Source organism: Garra rufa, chromosome 14 (assembly GCF_049309525.1).
Source record: "Garra rufa chromosome 14, GarRuf1.0, whole genome shotgun sequence".
NCBI classification, from domain to species: domain Eukaryota; kingdom Metazoa; phylum Chordata; class Actinopteri; order Cypriniformes; family Cyprinidae; genus Garra; species Garra rufa.
The window spans coordinates 14,515,676-14,528,542 of record NC_133374.1 but is presented as its reverse complement, the minus strand read 5'-3'; the positions used below and the strand labels follow the sequence as shown (position 1 = coordinate 14,528,542).

Below are 12,867 nucleotides of genomic sequence, written 5' to 3'. Positions count from 1 at the left end.
ATGAGTTTTTTAAATGCAAGTTTTGTCCAGAATATGTCTATTGTTCGTATACTGAATACTTTTTCATCACTGGCCTTTCAGGTATACCGTACAGCAGTTATTTCTATATTTTTTTATTTATCGCATATTTTATTGCTGTAATTGGGAACTCTATAGTCCTTCTCATTATAGCTCTTCAACGAAGTCTGCACAGTCCAAAGTACATTGGTCTGTTTAACTTGGCCTTGGCTGACCTTGGCGAAACTAATGCAGTGATTCCTAACATGATGAAGACTTTTTTTTTTTCTGACTCACAGTACATGTCTTACAATGCTTGCTTGGCAAACATGTTTTTTGTGAACTTCTTTATTACTGTGCAAAGTGCCACTCTTGTTGTTCTGGCATTTGATCGCTTCATTGCAATTTGTTTGCCATTAAGATATCATGCCATAGTGAATAATACCGTCATGTCTTTAGCGTTTATAGTATTATGGGCATTTAACACTTCTTTGGTGGCTCTGACAGCATCTTTGATGACCAGACTTTCATTCTGTAAATCTTTTTTTTTTTTTTTTTTTTTTTTTTTATTGCCAACAAATATACTATTTACAGGTGATACATCAAAGGCCAACAAAACATACATGACTGTAAACATGATTTGTGTGTGCATGTGAGTGTGCGTGTAAGTGGTAATTATAACTGTGTCGAGGTTGGAACACAAGGGAACATGTAGAAAAGTACCACAGACATAATAAAAAAAAATAATAAAAATGATGATAGTAGTATTAACAAAAATTAGAGGATGGAGGGTGTGAATGGTACTCAGTGGTCAGGGTGAGGAAGATGATAAATGGCAGTAATAATAATATTAATAATAATAGTAATGATAATAATAATAATAATAATAACATTTTAAATGAACTACTTTAATCAAGAATGAGGGGAGGTTTGAGGATCAAGAAGAGGGCAATTCTATTAATATAGTAATTTAGTAATATATAGGATATATAAATAGAATATCTATAAAATAAAATAAAAATAAGGTATTCCTTATTATTATAAATATATATATATATATATATATATATATATATATTACAAAAAAAACAAAACAAAAAAAAACACTATTGAGTTATTACACAGCTGCCCAGTTAATCCCCTGCTCACGTCACCCGGACGGCCATCTAGTAGAGGTGCCGTGGAGGCACAGGGCCCTAACTCCCACCCCCGGGCCACCATGCACACATGTCCAGCTTACCCTATTTGTTTGTACTTTTATTTTTAATATTTAACCCTTTTTATTTGTGATAGATGAATGTTCAACTAATGTGAGATGCATTAAAAGAAAAGTGTGACGTGCAGCGTGGGACTATCCCTGTGCAGTCACACTTACCCTATGTGTAATTTTTTTTTTTTTTTTTTTTTTTTTCCTCTTCATGATGTATATGTATGTGTATGTCAACTAATGTATAAAGCATTAAAAAGCCAGACATGTAGTGCTAATCAGTGGCAATAAACTCAGGGTAATCTGAAGGTAAAAGGACCCCGGCCTCCCAGTGCACCCACCTGCAGCCAATCCGAGCCACATAGAACAGGGTCACAGATGTCACAGCCAACTGGGGCCCAGAGGCAGAAAAGGAGAAAACAGGGGAGAAAAAAATAAATAAAAATTAATAAACAAATACAAAATAAAAGGGGGGGGGGGGGGGTAGATGTGGTGTTAGGAAGAGAGTTGAAGAAAAGAGAGAGCGAGCTTGAATAAGAGAAAAAAAATAAAAATAAAATAAAAATTATACTTATATTAATAATGATAATAATAGTGTGTAATGTTAATAATTTAAATAAACTTAAATACTTAATTAGGTGTGATATTACAACAATGTTGCTACCTCCTCTTAACCCTCTTTACCCCCTCAATTATTATTTATTTATTTATTTTTCTTTTCTTCTAGATATTGATGAAGTTGTATGGTTGAGGGTGGCTTCAGACAAAGAGGGTCAGCTTGTTTATGAGATTTAACCAAGAGGGTTGTAATTCTGATGGTGGTTTCAGACAAAAAGTGGTGAGTGGGTTCATGATTGTTGGAAGTTTACAAGAGATAACCAAGAGGAGTGTAATTCTGATGTATTTTTTGTGATTGAAGTGAACTGGTTATCCATGGACATGTACTCTATTAGTAGTTTTTCCAAGATGCAATATGTATAGTATTCCTTGATTTCCAGTTCATGAGGATAGTTTTCTTGGCGATAGTTAGGGCCACTAAGAGCAACTGAGTGTTTGTATTATTTAAGTTGGTTAGTGATATGTCGCCTAGTAAACAGAGGGAGGGAGACAGTGGGACGTGACATCCCAGAAGATTTGATAGTGAGCCAGTTATGTTTTCCCAAAATGTTTTAACTGAGGTGCAATGCCAAATGGCATGAAAATAGGTGTCTGGAGTGTTTTGTGTACAATGAGTGCATATTTCTGAAGTAAAACCCATTTTGAATAGTTTGCGTCCAGTTAGATGAAATCTATGAAGTACTTTATACTGTATAAGTTGCAGGTTGGCATTTTTTGTCATGAAGTAGATATTTTTGCAGATTTGTGTCCAGAAAGCGGCATCAGGAGTAATGGATAAGTCTGATTCCCATTTTGCGTTTGGTAGGCTCAATGTGTTGTCTGATTTTGATATTAACCTGTATAATTTGGAGAGTAGTTTTTTTAAGGAAGATATATTAATTAGTTCTGAGATTGGAGGTGAAAGGTCTAGATTAGTTGTACGAATGTCAATTTTTGATTGAATTGATGATTTGATTTGTGAATATTCCAAGAAACAATTACTCCCAATACCGTATTTCTGGACCAAGTGGGAAAATGGTGCCAGGTTATTATTTAAAAAGATATGCTGAAGTTGTGTTATGCCCTTTTCTGCCCATGTGCGTAAATTAAGTGGCTTCTTGTTAACTATAAAATCTGGGTTATTCCAAATCGGGGTGAATTTAGATGGTGCAAGCGTGGAGTTTGTTATTTGGTGAAATTTCCACCAGGCTGTCAGAGTTGCAGCTATTGTTGGCATTTTATAACAGTAATGTTTTTTGATTGTCCGGTTAAGGAAGGGTAATTCTGAAGTGTTAATGTCCTTACAAATTGTTTGTTCAACATCTAGCCATGTGTTTTCTGATGGGTTAGGGTGAATCCATTAATGTATATATTGGAGCTGGTTGGCCAAAAAGTAATGATAAAAATGTGGTGCTTCCAGTCCTCCTTGTGTTTTTGATTTCTGTAAAGTAGTGAGTTTGATTCTTGGGGTCTTGTTTTTCCAGTAAAATTTGGTAATTATTGAATCTAGTGATTTAAACCAGGTAATGGTGGGCTGTGTTGGAATCATTGTGAATAAATAATTTAATTTCGGGAGTACAGTCATTTTAATTACTGATATTCTGCCCATAATAGATAGTGGTAAATTCATCCAGCGATGAAGATCATCTTCTATTGTTTTGAGTAATGGTGTGTAGTTTAGTCCAAACAACTCTGACAGCCTGGGGGAAACATTAATACCTAGATATGTGATATAATTGGTGCACAGAGGAATCGGTGGTGTCTGGGATGTCACATCTAAGCAGGAAGAGTGTAATGGAAGTATAGCAGATTTGCTCCAATTGATTGAGTATTCAGAAATTTTTGAGAATGAATCAATGAGTTTAATCGTTTCTTGTAATGATGAGGGGGGGTCTTGTAAATATAATAAAATATCATCGGCATAAAGACTTATTTTATGGTGTATATTTAATGTTTGAACTCCTTTAATGTAACTGTTTTGACGGATAGCTGCTGCTAGTGGTTCAATGAAGATGGTGAATAGTGAAGGGGAGAGTGGGCATCCTTGTCTAGTCCCCCGGTGCAGTGTGAAGCTACGTGATGTTAGTCCATTGGTGATAACAGTGGCTGAAGGTGACGTATACAGAATTTTGATCCAGTTGATGAATGACTCCCCAAAACCAAACCTCTCTAATGTGGAAAACAGGAATTTCCAGTTGACTCTATCAAATGCTTTTTCTGCGTCAAGGGAGACTATGATGGTTTTTGCTTTTTTAATTGATGAGTAATACATTAAGTTAAAAAGTCTGCGTGTGTTGTTTGATGCGAGTCTGTTTTTAATGAAACCAGCTTGGTCTGGATGGATTATGGATGGTGTGACTTTTTCTATTCTGTGAGCTAGTGCTTTAGCGATGATTTTAATGTCTACATTAATTAGTGAAATTGGACGATAACTTGACGGAACTGTTGGGTCTTTGTTGGGTTTGAGAAGGAGTGAAATTGTAGCTGTATTCATGTTATCTGGGAGTTTAGATTTTTGTTTTGATTCATTTATCATTCGGATAAAAAGTGGTGATAAGATGGACCAGAAGTGTTTGTAGAACTCAGCAGGGAATCCATCTGGACCTGGTGCTTTATTGTTCGGCATTAAATTAAGAGCATTAAAAATTTCATGTTCTGTTAATGGGGCTTCAAGAATGTTTATTTGATGGTTACTAAGTTGAGGTAGGTTGATATTGTTAAGAAATGAATTGATGTCGTCCTGACTTGGATCTTTTTCAGAAGAATATAATTTATTGTAATAGTTTTGAAAGATTTGATTTATTTCTTCTGGTGAGTTGGTGGACTTCCCTGCTGTGTCTGTAATGACTGGTATTGTTGTTTTTTCTTTATTTTGTTTGATTTGATTTGCCAAATATTTACCAGATTTGTTACTATGATGAAAATTTTCTTGTCTTAGTCTCTGAATGAGAAATTGGGTGTGTTTATTGATTAATTCATTCAGTTTAAATTTGTATTTTCTTAATGCAACCTGTGTTTCTTCTGTTGGGTTATTTATGTTGATGTCTTCCAATTCTTTGATTTTTTGTTCGAGTTCTGCCTGTTGCTCCTTCTCTTTCCTTTTTTTGTAAACAGAAAATGAAATGATGTTTCCTCTTAATACAGCTTTCCCTGCTTCCCACAGAAGGGATGGAGATGATTCGGGGGAGTCATTCATCTCTAGAAAGCATGCCCACTCTTTTTTAAAATAACTGTCAAAGTCATGATCTTTCAGAAGGGATGTGTTAAACCGCCATCTAGTAATTGGTTTATGTGGGCTAATTATGTTCCATTTTAATGTTACTGGGGCATGGTCACTAATGACTATTGGATGAATCTTTGTTTCAGAAATTTTTGACATGATAGAATTACTTGTAAGGAAAAAGTCAATGCGGGAATATGAGTGATGGACAGTAGAGAAAAATGAGTATTCTTTAACGTTCGGGTGCTGTAAACGCCAACTATCGCCAAGACCAAAATCACTCATGAACTGTTTTATGGTCTCTGCAGATTTCCAAATACGTTTATTGTCTGAGCTGTTCAATTTATCTATTGTTGAGTCTAGAGTTGTATTAAAGTCGCCTGCTATTATGACTGGACAATTAGAAAAATTTGAAATGAGGGAAAAAAAGTTATGAAAGAAAGATGGGTCATCTGTGTTTGGGCCGTATATATTGCCAATTGTAACTGGGTTATTATTAATTGAGATATTTATAATGACAAAACGTCCATCGGGGTCTGTAATGGTGGAGTTATGGACAAATGACATTTTTTTACTTATTAAAATACATACTCCTCTCTGTTTTGTGTTGTAGTGAGCCGAGAATAATTGATTGAACTTTGGTGATTTAATTTTGTTGTGATCAGATTCTGATAGATGTGTTTCTTGTAATAGGCATATGTCAGCTTGTAGTTTATTTAAATGGTTAAGAACTTTGATCCTCTTTGTCTGAGAGCCAAGTCCACGAACGTTCCAGGTTACAAAAGTGATAGATGACATATTTTAGAAAAAATAAAAAAAATAAACAGATGTAAATGAATGTGTGAGCCTGTTAGTATTGTATATGTATGAGTGTGTAATTTCGAAAGAGAGTAGCAATGTATGTGTGAATGTATGTAATGATGCAATGTTGTTGGCAGACTGACAAAAATAATCGACAGATTGGACATTGATAAACAAACAAACAAACCAATAGCACAAATGACACAAAAAAAACAAAAACAAAAAACAAAAACAAAAAACAACAACATTAAATGCAAACATCTGGCGGAACATGGGGGGGGGGGGGGTACACGAGACCTAGGTGCATAGACAAAAACACATCTTATAGGTTAGAGAGAGAGAGAGAGAGAGAGAGAGAGAGAGAGAGAGAGAGAGAGAGAGAGAGAGAGAGAGCATTGAAGCAGTTATTGATTTTAGGAATGGGAATGGAATGTTCAAAAAAGCCAGGGGGTAATGTCCTTATCACGATATAGTTGTCCGTCTATGTATAATTTGTCCACTGTAATGATTGCCCTTTTTCCTTCATTTATTTTCTGTCTTCGGATTTGGAAAAGTTGTTTTCGACGTGTGAGAATGTCCTTTGGGTATTGTTCGTTGAGACCATAGTTTGTGCCTTTAAGCTGCCTGCCTTGCTTCTGAACCAGTTCTTTGTGTTTATAGTGTTCAAATTTTGCGATGATCGGTTGTGGGCGGTTGTTGTTGTTTTGAGATCTGATGCGGTGAACACGGTGAAAAGTGATGGTCTGTACAGTTTCGGATGGTAGTTTCAGTTGTTGTATCATAAAGTCCTTGACTGATTTTTCGGGGTCGTCTGGAGATTGTTCTGGGATGCCGGTGAAAACTAAATTGTCCCTCATGCTGCGCGTTTGTAAGTCCAAAATGTTTTCTTTCATGGTTTTGTTTTCTGTGGCAACGGACGTGAGTTGAGCGGTAAGTGCGTGAACTGAGTCCTTTAAAAAATTATTTTCTTTAGTGAGAGTGTCGATTTGTTCTTGGCTAAATTCTAAACTGTGTCGTAGTTCCTGGAGTTCCTTGTGTATTACTTCAATCAGTGCGATCCTGGTATCAAGTCCGGAAAGTTTATTTTCAATTGAGATTAGAATGTCGCTTACCTCCGTGCAGCATGACAGTTTTGGTGATGTAGATGGTGATAAACTCGGACTGGAAGGTGAATCGGGACGGGGTCTTTTGGTGATTGGGGTGAGGTTACCTTTACTTTTTTTGTTGTGTTCTGATTTATCCTTGTTCATGGTGCCGCAGAGTGTGTTGTAGTGTGCGTCGATGTATCCTTCGAGATGATCCAGATTGTATAATGTTATAGTCCAGTTTTGTAACGAAAAATGTGTACGATGAAAGAAATTGGAGAAAACACGAGAGAAAAGAAAAGGAAAACAAAAAAAAGTAGTTTGCAGTCTAGCAGACGGGCGCCGCCATGTTAGATCACGCACCAGGTCACGTGAGGTCTCCCGTTACTCAGCCATTCAGTCTCCTCTCCCGTTCATTCTGTAAATCTAATGTGGTACAGAGTTTTTATTGTGATTATGGACCACTGTTGAGGTTGGCATGCAACGAAAACAGCATTAATGTGTTTATGAACAACCTCATCGCAACTTTGTTCCTTATAGCACCATTGTTCATTATATTTCTGTCATATCTGGGCATTTTTTCTGCCTTAAGTAAAATTACAACTTGGGAAGCACGTTTAAAAGCATTGAAGACCTGTGTTTCTCACCTTTTGTTGGTTGGAATATTTTTTCTCCCTGTAATATGCATGTTCATTGCTTCATCAATTACTTCACTCACTCTCAATGCCAGAATCATCAGCACATCTTTTTCATTTACTCTTCCACCAATGTTAAATCCCATAATTTATGTTTTGAACACAGCTGAAATCAGAGTCTTAATTCGAAAACTGCTTAAAAACAGAATTATGCCAATTAGAAAAAACATATCAAAATGACTGCAATAATTGTTTGTTCTTTCATCATTAGGAATTAGATCAAAAATTAAATATATTTTTTCATAAATGTTCTTAGATTCATTATGTGGAAAATAAAATTGTATGAGCAGAAAATAATTCACTCTGCTACTCTCCTAACACGTAGAGTTGGTGATATGCTGTTTATTTATGAAAGAATCCATCTGATTTTAAGTGTATGTACTGTGTTCTTAATTAACAACCCCAAGACAAAACAACAAAACAGAAAATTGCATAAGCTATTTGAATAGATTTTTTTGTGAGCAGTGCTGACATATTTCAGGATACCCCAAGGTTTCATCTACCAAATGCTGCTAACTGTCATGTTTGTTTAATATCATAATCATATCCTTAAAAAATAATGCAAACCAAGGATTAATTTTCCACATGAGTATGTCTGAGATCTGCTAATAGTTTTTTTAATTGTTGAAATTCTCTGTTCTAACTGTTGAAATGTCTCAACTTTTTGTTATTTCTGTATTTGCTGTACAATAAGAAAATAATAGCTAAACATGAACTACTGTAAAACATCAATTTATTTATGCAAGCTTAAGGTAATCCTGTTTATTTATAAGGAATCCTTTTTATTGATAAAGAAGGTCTGCACATAAAATCTTAATTTCTCAATTTTTGTTATTATCTCATTTATTGAGGCATAACCTCTCTAAAGGAAAATAAGAGAATATGTTGCAAATAACACAGTAAAAGCTGGGTCGGTTTCTGGGAGAGCCTGTAGGAATAACAACAGAAACATTCCAAATGCCATGCCTATAGGACCCTATAGCCTAAATTGGAATTGTCATGTTTTTTTCACTGTCATAAGGAAAACCACTACTAGCACAACAGATTTACAAATGAATGCAGGAATCCAAAAATCACTCAAGATCAAGTTGTTGTGGTATTGCAGGCCTCTCTAAGCCTCTGGGCCCTATGCACTTTTCACCCCATTGTGATGCCCCTGGTCTTAACCTCTAATGATGAGAAAGCTAAAGGCCAGGACACACCGAGCTGACTTAGCAGAACTAGCGTCGACAAAAGCTGACAGTGTTGTTGCTTGTGTTGCTTGTGCTTGAACACACCGCACAGACTACAGCCAACTGGAAACTAACATGTGCATTCTGTGCCTGCATGAGAGGAATTAGCTGTCTGTATTACCAGCTATCAATTGTATATATTTGTCATTTAAAAGGAGAAACCAAGAAATCAAGGATCAATAAGATATACGCAGATAAACAAAGCAGTGCTTGCTTACCATTGTGCATGACTTTCAAGTTTTCAAGTAAGCAAGAATGCAAATACGTGTGTAGAACTTTTGATTACACACTGAGGCCTACCACATACTGATTTTCAATAATTTGCATTTTAAAATAAACATCTAAATGTTAATTCACTAGTCTATATGTAAAAAAGACAAAATTTTATTTAATTAAGTGAAAATAAATACATAAATTATATGTAATATCTAATTAAATTACACTGATGTTTTACTTGAATTCTCATAATTTCGGGGGAACATGATAAAGGTCTGATCTTTCACTCATGTCCAGTGTAGACAGGATATGAACACTAAATGCCACAACTAACTAACTAATCAGACTGCTATGCTGAAATGCATAAGCTCTCTGTACTATGTGGCTGAATAGCTTTATTATTTACATATCTTGACAAATGTAGTATAATTATTCTAAAAAAAGTATTGAAAAAGTATTAGTATGAGTATTAAAAAGTATTGTGATCATTTATCTGTTTAGCACAAATAAATTAAAGTAAATCACATACACCAGTTCCGTTCCTAATAATAATTAATAATTTAGTGCTCAATGTTGAAAGGTTTGTGCAAGTGTTTTGAAACTTGAGTGAGAGTTGCATCATCTTTGATTGAAAGGGTTTTTGCTCCAGGGTAACTTTTTGTTTTTTGTACTGCACTTGTTAATGAGCCGTGTTGAGGCACAGAAACATGTAGAAACAAAATAATGTTTGATAAACAAAATGTCACTCAGTGATCATAAAGGAGGCAGGCCTCTTCGGGGACAAAGAACAACAAGTAGCAAATTAAGACTCTGGAGAAAAGATGCTTTTTATGGCAACTGTTTGCATGTTACTGACTGTTTATCAGCCACAAAAGAATTGCTTTCATTATGTTTACAATTAATTTCCCTGAATGTCACCTAGCAATTACACGGTAAAGGTCCAGAGAGACACTGGATACATCTCAATAATGATCAACAAAGAAGAGAGAGAGAGAGAGAGAGAGAGAGAGAGAGAGAGAGAGAGAGAGAGAGAGAGAGAGAGAGAGAGAGAGAGAGAGAGAGAGAGAGAGAGAGAGAGAGAGAGAGAGAGAGAGAGAGAGAGAGAGAGAGAGAGAGAGAGAGAGAGTTTGAATTTAAATTACTCTTTATTACAAAAGACAAAAACAGATTAACAATAAACCAACGGATTCAACAATAAAACATGATTATAAGAAGTGTGCAAAGACCACTTCTTCTTCAAAAACAGAGCACACTGCTCCTTTGTCACACCATTTCAATTCAAAACAAGCAAGATCATTTACTGACTTGTAGAAATTAAAATCAATTAAAATTCTGGCTTTCACAAGAGCAAAAAACAAAACAACAACATTCTGTCCAGCTGTCCGTTCAATCATATTTTTTCTGCTCATGTACACTGCTAATTTAGCTTGACCCACAATAAAATTCAGTAATTGACATCTATTACATTTCTTCCTTACATATTTAACACCTAAAATGAAACTTTCATTCGACAAGGTTTCATCCAAACAAGCAAAAATACTCTTTAATACACTGAATAAAGGACTTAACCTGGAACACTCCATAAAAGCATGAAAGACTGTTTCTCTTTTAAAACAAAAAGGACACTCAGAACTCACTTCAGGGTTTAACACAGAAATAAAGGCATTGACAGCAATTGCACCGTGGAGAATTCTCCACTGTATGTCTCCAACTCTTTTATCTAACGGTGGTTTATACAAAATTCTCCATTCGGGCTTAACCTCCTCATTTAATTTTAAAAAAGCACGCCATGGCGTATCCACCTTGTTATTCAATAATTTCTTGTTAAAAACCAGAACACAAGCTTTGTACAAGTTTTTTCCATTAGTTGAAAGAAAATTTAAACACAATGATTCACCTGTTTTGAAAAAAATCCCCATACAATCATCTAGTTTAGGTAATAAAATTGTATCTGGAAAGGAGTCCTCAGCATTAGGACTCCTTGCACCTGTATGAAAGTCCGTCAAAGATTTCCTTTCCTCAGCTGATAAAACAGACCTTAACTTTGTCAAAAATTCATCAACTTTACGAGTGGAAAAAAAACCAAGATGCAAAGCAGCTTGCTCGCTGTTCATGAAATTGGGACCAGCCACCTTTACCAATCGACCCAGTGTAGTGGTCTTAGATTTACATAGTAAATGACTCAGTCCAGGAAATTTTTGGTCTCTGAAAGAAATGTCCAATCGGCCTCCATGGATTATAGGCTCATTTAACAACCAAAAAAGAGAGTCCGAAGATGATGTCCTCTGATGATTAAAAAGACTCCAGACTCTAAAGAGGTTGCGATAGAACACTGGGACATTGGCAAAGTCCAGTTTTAGAGGGTCCATCAAAAAAAGAGCTCTGTCCAGCTGAAAACCACCCAAATTCTGTAAAATAGCACAGGCAGCAGCTCTCCAGCTAAAACGAGTTGATCCAGACAGAAGTTTCTGTATAAATTGCAGACGAAAGGCTGCTGTCCTGCTCTGCAAATTCACTAACCCCTGACCACCTTCCTCTTTAGGCATATATAAAACACTCTGAGAGACCCAGTGTAACTTATCCCAAAAAAAATCTACTAATAAGGCTTGAACATCTGATAAAAATTTTGGAGGTGGATCAATACAAGCTAGCTTATGCCATAAGGATGAAGCAACCAAATTATTAATAATTAAAATTCGCCCCTTGTAGGACATTTTTGGGGCTAACCACTTCCACTTTGCCAACCGTCCTTTAAGTTTATCAATAACTCCATCCCAGTTTTTCTGAATGATACTCTCATTACCTAAAAAAATTCCTAAATACTTTAAACCTTCTGTGTTCAGATGTAACCCTTCAGGGAATTTTAACCTTCCTCTCCTCCATTTTCCACAGACCACAGCTTCGCTTTTTTTCCAATTCACCTTAGCAGAAGATAAGCCTTTAAAATCATCAAGTAATTTCATTAAAATATCTATATCTCTTTGGCATTTAACCATCACTATCAGATCATCGGCATAAGCTGATAAATGAACAGTGCAATTAGACCCAGCTATTTGTACCCCACTCATATTACTCCTTATCTGTTGTAGTAGCGGTTCAATGGCTATTGAATAGAGCATTCCTGACAAGGAACATCCTTGTCTTACACCTCTTTCAACCTTGAAAGGAGTGCATAAACCACCGTTAACCTTCAGCAGACTCTCAACATCAGTGTATAGGACTTTTATCATATTCACAAAATCTTGGCAAAAACCAAATGATTCTAATGTTTTCCACAGGTAAATATGTTCAACACGATCAAATGCCTTCTCTTGATCTAGAGAAACTAGAGCACAATCTAAATCAAATATCTTGGAGACATCTAAAAAATCCCGCAATAAAGAAATGTTATCAAAAATAGACCTGCCAGATACACAATAGCTCTGGTCCGGGTGAATGATCTGTCTCATCACCACTGACAATCTTTTCGCCAATAATTTAGAGAGTAGTTTGTAATCTGTACATAAAAGGGACACAGGCCGCCAATTTTTGATCTCAGTCAAGTCTCCTTTCTTTGGGAGAAGTGTAAGGACTGCTCTGCGGCAGCTCAAGGGCAGCCGCCCTTCGGTCAAACTTTCATTGAGCACTGCGAGCAAGTCCTCCCCCAACACTGTCCAGAATGACTTATAAAAGTCGACAGGGAGACCGTCAATGCCGGGAGCCTTTCCAGACTCCATACCCATCAGGGCTTCATACAATTCCTCTAGGCACAAGGCCTTGCTGAGTTCTTGGTTGTCTTCTTCGGACACCCCTGACAGGTTTTCCAGAAAACCACTGC

At 36.1% G+C, this 12,867-nt stretch overlaps 1 pseudogene; it reads left to right on the top strand.

Annotated features, from left to right (window-relative positions):
* On the top strand, positions 1 to 7,782 carry LOC141284921 (olfactory receptor 1496-like; annotated as a pseudogene).
* Positions 7,783 to 12,867: the final 5,085 nt, after the last annotated feature.